The 7,525-nt window shown below is 41.6% G+C and overlaps 1 long non-coding RNA gene across 1 annotated transcript; it reads right to left on the bottom strand.

Moving 5' to 3' along the window:
- Positions 1 to 5,989: 5,989 nt before the first annotated feature.
- On the bottom strand, positions 5,990 to 7,154 carry LOC128126211 (uncharacterized). The gene is made up of 3 exons (XR_008223981.1): positions 7,027 to 7,154; positions 6,143 to 6,337; positions 5,990 to 6,050 (listed from the first exon to the last, which is right to left on the bottom strand). It is a non-coding gene; the product is annotated as an uncharacterized LOC128126211 (long non-coding RNA).
- Positions 7,155 to 7,525: the final 371 nt, after the last annotated feature.

Genomic DNA, 7,525 nt, shown 5'->3' with positions numbered 1-7,525 from the left:
CCTTGGTAGCTTTTGCTCTCGGAACCGAACCTATGCTTTCGGTAGTCGGTGTTCTCTGAACCGAACCTGTCCTTTCGGTTGTTATTACTTTCTTGCGGCCTAACTGCTCTTTTCTCTGACTTTCTGTCATGATAAGAAAAATGGGCGTTTTGAGATCGCCAGAACTGTTTGCGCTCTGAGAGATTCTTTTTGTATCTCAGATTCCTTTGCTGCTTTTGAACCTTTACTTGCTTCGGCTATCGGTGGATGTTGGCTTTTTGCTTTTGCTTTTTGTCAGCCGGTTCACTTTGAACTGATGATGTTTCGCTTGAAGGAGTGACTTCTTCTACAGGAACTTCTTTTGCACCGCTAGTACTTGGCACATCGAAGTTGTCAGGCTTGTTTAGTGGCTCTGGCACATATCTTCCTTTGGTTTTCCAGGACGTTCGTTCTGACAGACCAACAGTTTCGTCTGCATTATCTATAGGAGCAGACTAGAAAAACTCATCACAACCATCTGCATTATCTTCGTTTACTATGGCGGTGAGTTCGGCTGTCTGATGTTCGGTTACTCCTGTGACCTTATAAACCTGATTTGGTGTAGTTCTCACCTTTTGGTACACCACGACCTTTTCTTCAAGAATCGGGGACTTATTTTGGGATAAACGAGCGAACTCCACAGAATTTTCGGAAGTAATGTGCCCAATCTTAGTAATCCTGGGTGTAAAGAATAGGAATCTTCGTCATTGATCCAATTTTGTTTGAGATGTTGATGGGATTTGATTGTGACTCGTCCATGCTTGATCGTTTAACCTATTTGAAAGATCAGACTTGTAATGAATAATATTAGGGCAAAACAAATAAATGCTGAGTTACGTCAATTATGGAATGACGACTCAATAAATATTAGGTAATGCGGAATAACCCTAATCGCAATCTCTTTCACAGAAAAGATGTGTATGAATTACACAGCCTCCTGCTCTGATACCAATTGATAAGTTATTAATTAACTTGATGATCGATTAGATCTTCGTAACAAGTAAGCGATGAATGTAAAAACAGTAAATAACCCAAGTATGAATCAAGATGGATCGAATGATTAGATTACTCAATCCTCAGCAGAGCTCGACTAAGAACTTCCGCTGTAGAGGATACTAGGGTTACAAAACAAGAACGATAAATTTGCTAAACAAATAAATCTCTAATCGTCCTCACATTCTAAGATGCATGCAAGCACCTATTTATATTAAACCCTACAAAACTCACGGATGGACCAGCCCATACCGGAGATACATACATATTAGACTAGCTAACGAGCCCAATAGACGCAATACAAAATACGACCCAACAGGGAGGCAGTATCCGTGTATGATGTTGTGAGTGCGACATCAATGATTGAGATAAGGCATCGTGGGATGTGGTGATGGTGTCCTGTAGTATCGGAATATGTTGTCATTAAGTTCGGATTATTTTGGAATTGTGAGGCGGAGGCAGATAGTGGGTATCAAGTGAATACAATTCCGGTGAGAACCCTATGGCCAAATGACATCAGGTGAGATTATTCGGGAAGGTGGTTTGCAGTAGGGAAAGGTATGTTCGGATGCTGTCAGAAATAACCGTGCATAGTTTGAGTAGGTGTGTACACCTACGCATGGCCGGTCTGCAGGGCATGAGTTCACGATCACGGTGTGGTGTCTACGTGAAAATGAGATTATGAAGAGGTAAGGGCTGGTGCGGTAAGACTGCGGGGAGCCGCAGTTCAGTGGCTTAGAGCAGAGGTTGTGGTGATGCTACGGGGAGCCGTAGTATTCAGGGATCAGAGAGGGGTTGTGGTGATACTACGGGGAGTCGTAGTAATCACGGATCAGAGAGAGGTTGTGATGATGCTACGGGGAGCCGTAGTACTCACAGATCAGAGAGAGAGGTTGTAGTGATGCTACGGGGAGCCGTAGTACTCACGGATCGGAGATAGGTTGTAGTGATGCTATGGAGAGCCATAGTATTCACAGATCAGAGAGGTTAGGGTGATACTACGGGGAGCTGTAGTACTCACGGATCCGAGAGAGATTGTAGTGATGCCACGGGGAGCCGTAGCAAGCACTAATCAGGGAAGAGATTGTGGTTATCTCAATTGTCTGGGTGGTTATATTGGATGGAATTGTGGTTGTTGTAGATGGGTGAGTTAAGTGTGGGTTGCGAGTCATCAGTCTCAAAATGAGTGGTTCTTGGGGCGAGTGGTCCAACCCGGGGATTTATCAAACTCTTGAGATGAGTTTGATTTTAGTAGTGCGCCGGGAAGGCGATATGAGGTTTCAGATTCAAAGAATGAGTACTCTTCTGAAAAGTTAGATGTCATCTGGAATTGAGACCAAAGGTTTAGTGCTTGGTTGGGATAGTGCATTGAGTTGCACGAAATTCTTGAGCCTTAGATGTCAAGTGTCAGGAGTGAGTCGATCTTCGGTTCGATTGTAGTTTTCGTATGAGGTAAAGAGAATTTTGTGACTTGTGTGTCACTGGGTCGAGATAGTTGACACGAGAAGGAAGTTAGTGAGACATTTTGAATCAGGTCATGGGTAACCATGGAGGTTCAATTATGGGGTTAAGGTTCTATGAGTTTTCCTATAACAACAGCCATCATTCGAGCATCGGTATGCCACCCTTTGAGTTGTTGTATAGGAGGAGGTGTCAGATCCCCATTTGCTGGGAAGAGGTGGTGCATGGACCCGAGAGTCCTTGCGAGCAGATTCAGAGCATGCGCGATACATGGAATAGCGGTTACTCTACTAGGGATAGTGTAGAGTGGGGTGTGAGCACCATGGCACTTGTCTGAAGTGGCAAGGTTGACAAGTAGATTTCCTTGGGTAAGGAAAGAGAAAGGTATGTAACTCCGGGAGGAGTGTTGGTCACGGAAGTCAAAGTAGTAGCGAGAATGGATGATTAAGAGTATGGTGGTTGAACACTGTGTATGTGCTAGTGGTATGGAAGCGCATCTGGGTTGGGTGTCTGTGGAGGTTGCGGAAGAATCTCCGGTGATTTAGAACCAAAGGAGTTCGGAAGAAATGCAAGGATAGAGCCTTGGATTTAAGTATCATTGTGATTAGGAAGTTATGTATATAGTGGTAATTCATCCTGGGGATGTCTGATGGTATCGTTAGTATGTCGGGTCTTTCCAACCCGAGGATGTAGAGCAAGCTCAGCATGTGTATGCGATTGTAGAGGAGAGCTCAGGAGAGTTGTTCAGGAGCTGAAGGATGGGTCATCTCGTCAGCACGGAAAGAAAAGAGTTGGATTTAGATTGAAAGCGGGATGAGTCACAGAAGTGAATTCGATAAAGGTTATGCTAATCAAGGAAAGGGATAGCAGTTTGGTACCGGGTCAGCACCCGGTGGTCTGGGGTGATCTCTAGCTGTGTAAGGGTCGAGCGACCGTTGTGATTTGGAATGAGTGAACTATCATGGAGTGGTACTCGGATGAATGTGGGTATTAGAGGACGAGGCAGTGGTCAGGACACCGCAGGGGAAGAGTTAGGATTTGGGTTTCGGTGGTAGTGTGTTGAGGAACCTGTTTTGGTTAATGCCAGGTGATGCATTGCGAGAGTAGTTTCTGGAGTTGTGTTGTCACAGGCTTCGATGACGAAGCCTAATTTAAGTGGGGGAGAATTGTAACATCCCGAGTTCAGGGGTGCAAAGTTCAGGGTTCAAAGTGAAAATGTGAATGGTCAACTCGGCGAGTCCATAGGTAGACTCGGCGAGTAGGATCGTGATTCTGGTCGCGTGTCTAGTGGTCAACTCGGCGAGTCGGTGGCTGGACTCGGCGAGTTAGTGCTGTGTGGAGAAAACCCTAATCCCAGGGATTAGGCCCTATATAAAGAACATAATACCCTCCCCCAGCCTCTTTGCTCTCCCTTAAAGTCCAGAAACCCTAATATTCGTTGTGAGAGAATTAGAGAACATTTGGATCATGAAGGGGTTTTGTTGAAGAGATCTTTGAAGATTAAGAGGCTTGGAGCAAGGGGCTTTTCAAGGTTTTGACTTATTCTTCTGTTGGATCCTTCTTTTGAGGTAATGATTTGTTTTTCGAGCTGTTATCCATCTAGATCTATCATTAGTGGGATTTTTGGGTGTATATCTAGTGCTATCTTGAGTTTGGAGGTTAGATCTGAGGTTGCTACCTCAGATCTAGAGTAGTGATGATCCAAAAGAGCATAAAGTCCCTGTTCAAGAGCTGTTGATGAAGTCTTTTAGCCCCAAACCTTAGCCCAAGAGTGTATTATGCTTAGATCTCCTTGGATTCACGTAAAGTTTGCCACTTTACGTGATGGATGGCTTGTATAAGAGTAGATCTATGGATTGGAGACCCTGCATGGCTTGGAAAGCGTCTGTATGCGTTAAGAGCTAGTGGTACTCGGCAAGTCACATGGGTGCACTTGGCGAGTTGCATGAAGATAGGCAGAAACTCGGCGAGATGGAAGAACAACTCGGCGAGTTGGTTGAAGATAGCCTTGGACTCGGCGAGTCTGTTCTTGGACTCGGCGAGTTTGGTCTTGAGGTCCTAACCTTTTCTGGTTAAGCTAAGAATCGGTGAGTCAAGGGATGACTCAGTGAGTTGAGTACGGTTTGACTCAGAGTTGTGGGACTCGGTGAGTCTTGGGGCGACTCGGCGAGTTGAGTTGTGTTATGGGAGTTTTAGAGCATGGGGACTAGACGAGTCAGCGAGTTGACTTGGCGAGTAGAGTCAGTCAGGAGGGTTGGCTTTGACTGAGGACTTTGACTTTGACCAAGAGTTGACCAGTTGACTTCCAGGGGTATTTTGGTTGTTATTGGTATTTATTGGTTTCGGTGATTCAGTGGTGGAGTTCGTGATGGTGGTTGGAGCGGTGTGATCTTGTTCTTCAGTTGACAGTAGAAGGTGAGTCTCCTCACTATATGTTACCTTGAGTGGTAGTTATGTGTGACCGGAGGGTCTTATGTGCTTACATTGAGTATTATGTTATATGTGATATGCTATGCATCATGTCTTTGTGATTTATGCTATGCGGAGTTTACAGACCGGACTGGAGGGTCCAACGATACAGACCGTACCGGAGGGTCCAACTATACGGAACTGGAGGGTTCCGCTGAGACACACCGACCGGAGGGTCATATTGTAGCCTTGAGTGGCGTATGTGTTGAATGTGGTATTTTAGGGAACCCACTAAGCTTCGTGCTTGTCGTGTTATGTGTTATGTGTTTCAGGTTCTTCAGAATCGCAGGAAGGCGGCTCGATTGTACACACACAAGAGAAAAGAGTGAAGAATTCAGATCGTGGAATTCCATAATGTTCTGAAAACCTTGTTGATGATTTTTGAATAAAAAAAGTGTTTATATGGAATAGTGTGCATTTTAATGAAATAAAAATGAATAAAATAAATTTAAAATTTTTCGGTGTTACATATGCACTAATTAACAAAACAAACACTACTAGATGTTTACAAATTCAATTGTCCATAGGATTATCGGGGGGAGCACGAGATTGATTTCCAGACATATTTATCATCCTCATAACCATTTCCATTTGTGTTTGCATTTGTTGTGGCTGTTGTTCCATTGTAGAAACTTGTGCGCGCAACCTATCAACCTAAAAAAATGGCAATACAATTCAATAGTAAAACAATATTAGCAATGTACTTTAGTTTATTACTAGTCGTTTACCCGCACTAAGCGACGGGTGCAAATAATTTCTTTTACAAATTAGTTTTTTGAGACGATTAGTTTTTTTAAACAATTATAATGATTTTATAATTTTTGGAAGTTTTTTGCTTTAACAAAAAACTAAATAAGGAAAGGATAGTTGGTTCATATAATAAAAAACAAACAAATAAATAACAAAAGCCATGAGAGTGGGAATATTTATTTAACAATCATTAAATTTGACTATGCCTATTTGTAATGTAAGCAAAATACATTACGCTCATTGAAGATTAAAATTGTAGTAAAGATTTTGGCTTACAAAAGGTAGACAATAGTACTCACATGCTTACAAAGATGGGGCGGTTTGGAATTCAATCCTTTCTTCTTGGTATTATATTCAACCTGGAAAATAATAAAGAACTTTAACAAATGTTTCCATATTATCTAATAAAACCACCAATCACACATAATTTTAAATTGAAATAACAGCTCACTGTCAAAATTTAGGACTTGAAATCATAGGTTGTCTCCTCCATCATGGATTTCAATGGCAAAAATCTTGGATTTATGTTATTTCTTCCTCAAAGTCCAAACTAGAGGCATGCACACTTGGTTTTTCTTCATCACTTATAAAGTTTCCAAATCATATTTACATTCCTCAGATGGATTTCCATAAGCCCTAAGGTTTCCTGCGATGCCCCAAAAATTTAGAAATCATATATAGATATTCCATTATAAGATTTATTGCAACATAAAACGCATCAAAACACAAAGATACGAAAAAAGATTCATCAAAAATAAAAGGAAAATACAACGAAATTATGTATCAGGAAGGGGAAAAATTCGATCAATACTCGTTTTTATCTTCCGTCTCAGGCTAACGGGCTAATGCAAGCTTTATACAACCATGTTTTCATCAAATGCATTCTTAAAAGCTTTTATCATCCCCTCTACCATCATCTATAAGAGAAACCAAGTTCTATCCTAGTTTCAGTAAACAAATAGATGAAAGCACACATAAACTTTAAATAGTTAAATAAGGAATTTTAACAAACACCTGGTGGGAAAACTTTGCAACATTTAATAAAACTTACTATCTAATTTTGAACACCTTAAGCCTATAAATTCAACAAAACATCCATCCGATTTTGAATACCTTAAGCCCAAATATTCAACAAAAAAGTCCAGCTCATAGTCTCTAGTTGATTCTTCACACCCAAATCAAATTAGCAATAAATGATGTGGTTATCCTTGTAAAGCCCCATAAAAGATGAAGAAAAAAAGAAACAGTGGGCAGTGTATGTTTCCTGCATGAAGTAATTTAAAAAAAAAAAAAAAAAAAAAAAAAAAAAAAAAAAAAAAAAACCTACGGTTTTACCTGTGGGGAAGAATGAATCGAGCAAGGAGGCCAAGAGAGAGGAGAGCAATGCGCCGGGGAAGAAAACGAGGGTCGACAGCGGCGACGGGTTGCTAGGAGCAGCGACGGCTCGGACGACGGGAAGCTTCAAGCTTCAGGCCTTCAGCGATATTTTTTTTTTTGTTTTCTGTTCGTGGTTCAGCAACGTCGAAGGGGGGGGGGGGGGGGGGGGGGTTGTTGGGTTTTGTTCGTCCGACATATTACTCTTAGCTAGGGGTAAGCAAAAACCGCACCACAACTAAAATTAACCGCATAAACCGTAACCGAAAGACTGCAACCGCAATAAAAACCGATGGTGAGGTATTCTGTTTTTCAAAAACCGCAAATTTGTGGTGCGGTGCGGTTATTATTTTCCAAAAACCGCAAAAAAACCGCACCGCACCGCATATATTATATACAATTTTTTTTATCAACTATTAGTTTATTAAATATTAAAAATAAAACAAGTTTCATTAATGAA

This window comes from Lactuca sativa, chromosome 5, assembly GCF_002870075.4.
Source record: "Lactuca sativa cultivar Salinas chromosome 5, Lsat_Salinas_v11, whole genome shotgun sequence".
Lineage (NCBI taxonomy): Eukaryota > Viridiplantae > Streptophyta > Magnoliopsida > Asterales > Asteraceae > Lactuca > Lactuca sativa.
The sequence above is the reverse complement of the archived record's forward strand: the minus strand, read 5'-3'. Positions and strand labels throughout refer to the sequence as shown.